This window comes from Lolium rigidum, chromosome 1 (genome assembly GCF_022539505.1).
Source record: "Lolium rigidum isolate FL_2022 chromosome 1, APGP_CSIRO_Lrig_0.1, whole genome shotgun sequence".
In the NCBI taxonomy this organism is placed as follows: domain Eukaryota; kingdom Viridiplantae; phylum Streptophyta; class Magnoliopsida; order Poales; family Poaceae; genus Lolium; species Lolium rigidum.
In genome coordinates, this window is record NC_061508.1 from 103788731 (window position 1) to 103792245 (window position 3515).

Sequence of the window (3515 nt, forward strand, 5' to 3'; positions counted from 1 at the left end):
GATCCTCAGATATGTACGCAACTTTAATTCAATTTGGGCATTTTCATTTGAGCAAGTCTGATGCCCTAATAAAATCCATCTTTACGGACTGTTCTGTTTTGACAGATTCTGCCTTTTATTTCGCATTGGCTCTTTTGCTATGTTGGATGAATTTCTTTGATCCATTAATGTCCAAGTAGCTTTATTCAATGTCCAGAAGTGTTAAGAATGATTGTGTCACCTCTGAACATGTTAATTTTTATTGTGCACTAACCCTCTAATGAGTTGTTTCGAGTTTGGTGTGGAGGAAGTTTTCAAGGGTCAAGAGAGGAGGATGATATACTATGATCAAGAAGAGTGAAAGCTCTAAGCTTGGGGATGCCCCGGTGGTTCACCCCTGCATATTTCAAGAAGACTCAAGCATCTAAGCTTGGGGATGCCCAAGACATCCCCTTCTTCATCGACAAATTATCAGGTTCCTTCTCTTGAAACTATATTTTTATTCGGTCACATCTTATGTACTTTACTTGGAGCGTCTGTGTGCTTTTGTTTTTGTTTTTGTTTGAATAAAATATGATCCATCATGCTTGTGTGGGAGAGAGACACGCTCCGCTGGTTCATATGAACACATGTGTTCTTAGCTTTTAATGTTCATGGCGAAAGTTGAAATTGCTTCGTTCATTGTTATATGGTTGGAAACGGAAAATGCTACATGTAGTAATTGGTAAAATGTCTTGGATAATGTGATACTTGGAAATTGTTGTGCTCATGTTTAAGCTCTTGCATCATATACTTTGCACCTATTAATGAAGAAACACCTAGAGCTTGCTAATTTGGTTTGCATATTTGGTCTCTCTGAAGTCTAGATAATTTCTAGTATTGAGTTTTGAACAACAAGGAAGACGGTGTAGAGTCTTATAATGTTTACAATATGTCTTTTATGTGAGTTTTGCTGCACCGGTTCATCCTTGTGTTTGTTTCAAATAACCTTGCTAGCCTAAACCTTGTATCGAGAGGGAATACTTCTCATGCATCCAAAATCCTTGAGCCAACCACTATGCCATTTGTGTCCATCATACCTACCTACTACATGGTATTTCTCCGTCATTCCAAAGTAAATTGCTTGAGTGCTACCTTTAAAATTCCATCATTCACCTTTGCAATATATAGCTCATGGGACAAATAGCTTAAAAACTATTGTGGTATTGAATATGTACTTATGCACTTTATCTCTTATTAAGTTGCTTGTTGTGCGATAACCATGTTTTCTGGGGACGCCTTCAACTATTCTTTGTTGAATATCATGTGAGTTGCTATGCATGTCCGTCTTGTCTGAAGTAAGAGAGTTCTACCACCTTAATGGTTGGAGCATACATATTGTTAGAGAAGAACATTGGGCCGCTAACTAAAGCCATGATTCATGGTGGAAGTTTCAGTTTTGGACATATATCCTCAATCTCATATGAGAATAATAATTGTTGCCACATGCTTATGCATTTAAGAGGAGTCCATTATCTCGTTGTCCATGTGGTCCCGGTATGGATGTCTAAGTTGAGAATAATCAAAAGCGAGAAATCCAAAATGCGAGCTTTCTCCTTAGACCTTTGTACGGGCGGCATGGAGGTACCCCATTGTGACACTTGGTTAAAACATGTGTATTGCAATGATCCAGTAGTCCAAGTTAATTAGGACAAGGTGCGGGCACTATTAGTATACTATGCATGAGACTTGCAACTTGTAAGATATAACTTTCATAACTCATATGCTTTATTACTACCGTTGACAAAATTGTTTCATGTTTTCAAAATAAAAGCTCTAGCACAAATATAGCAATCGATGCTTTCCTCTTTGAAGGACCATTCTTTTTACTTTTATGTTGAGTTAGTTCACCTATCTCTCTCCACCTCAAGAAGCAAACACTTGTGTGAACTGTGCATTGATTCCTACATACTTGCATATTGCACTTGTTATATTACTCTATGTTGACAATTATCCATGAGATATACATGTTACAAGTTGAAAGCAACCGCTGAAACTTAATCTTCCTTTGTGTTGCTTCAATACCTTTACTTTGATTTATTGCTTTATGAGTTAACTCTTATGCAAGACTTATTGATGCTTGTCTTGAAGTACTATTCATGAAAAGTCTTTGCTTTATGATTCACTTGTTTACTCATGTCATTACCATTGTTTTGATCGCTGCATTCATTACATATGTTTACAAATAGTATGATCAAGGTTATGATGGCATGTCACTTCAGAAATTATCTTTGTTATCGTTTTACCTGCTCGAGACGAGCAGAACTAAGCTTGGGGATGCTGATACGTCTCCGACGTATCGATAATTTCTTGTGTTCCATGCCACATTATTGATGATATCTACATGTTTTATACACATTATATGTCATATTTATGCGTTTTCCGGAACTAACCTATTGACGAGATGCCGAAGGGCCGGCTTCTGTTTTCCGTTGTTTTTGGTTTCGAAATCCTAGTAAGGAAATATTTTCGGAATCGGACGAAATCAACGCCAAAGATCTTAGAATCCCGGAAGCATCCGGAACACCCGAGAGTCGCCGGAGGGGGCCACAGGGCCCCCAGGTGATAGGGTGGCGCGCCCACCCCCGGCCGCGCGGCCCTATGGTGTCGTCGCCCCTTCGACCTTCCGACGCCGCCTCTTCGCCTATATAAAGGTCCCGGACCTAAAACCTCGATACGGAAAAGCCACGGTACGAGAAACCTTCCAGCAGCCGCCGCCATCGCGAAGCCAAGATCCGGGGGACAGGAGTCTCCGTTCCGGCACGCCGCCGGGACGGGGAAGTGCCCCGGAAGGCTCCTCCATCGACACCACCGCCATCTCCATCAACGCTTCTGTCTCCCATGAGGAGGGAGTAGTTCTCCATCGAGGCTCGGGGCTGTACCGGTAGCTATGTGGTTAATCTCTCTCCTATGTACTTCAATACAATGATCTCATGAGCTGCTTTACATGATTGAGATCCATATGATGAGCTTTGTATCGCTACTAGTTGTGTGCTACTCATGTGATGTTATTAAAGTAGTCTATTCCTCCTGCATGGTGTAAAGGTGACTAGTGTGTGCACCGTGTGGTTCTTGTCGTAGGCTATGATCATGATCTCTTGTAGATTGTGGAGTTAATTATCATTATGATAGTATTGATGTGATCTATTCCTCCTTCATAGTGTAATGTGGACGAGTGTGTGCGCTATGTTAGTTCTTGGTTTATTTTGCAATGATCTATTATGCTCTAAGGTTATTTAAATATGAACATCGAATGTTGTGGAGCTTGTTAACTCCGGCATTGAGGTGCTCTTGTAGCCCTACACAACGACCGGTGTTTGTCATCCAACAAAAGAGTGTATGTAGCACATATGAGAAAGAGTTATTTATTATGCGATCAATGTTGAGAGTGTCCACTAGTGAAAGTGTAATCCCTAGGCCTTGTTCCTAAATATCGCTATCGCTGCTTGTTTACTCGTTTTATCGCGTTACTACTCATCGCGTTACTATCGCTTGTT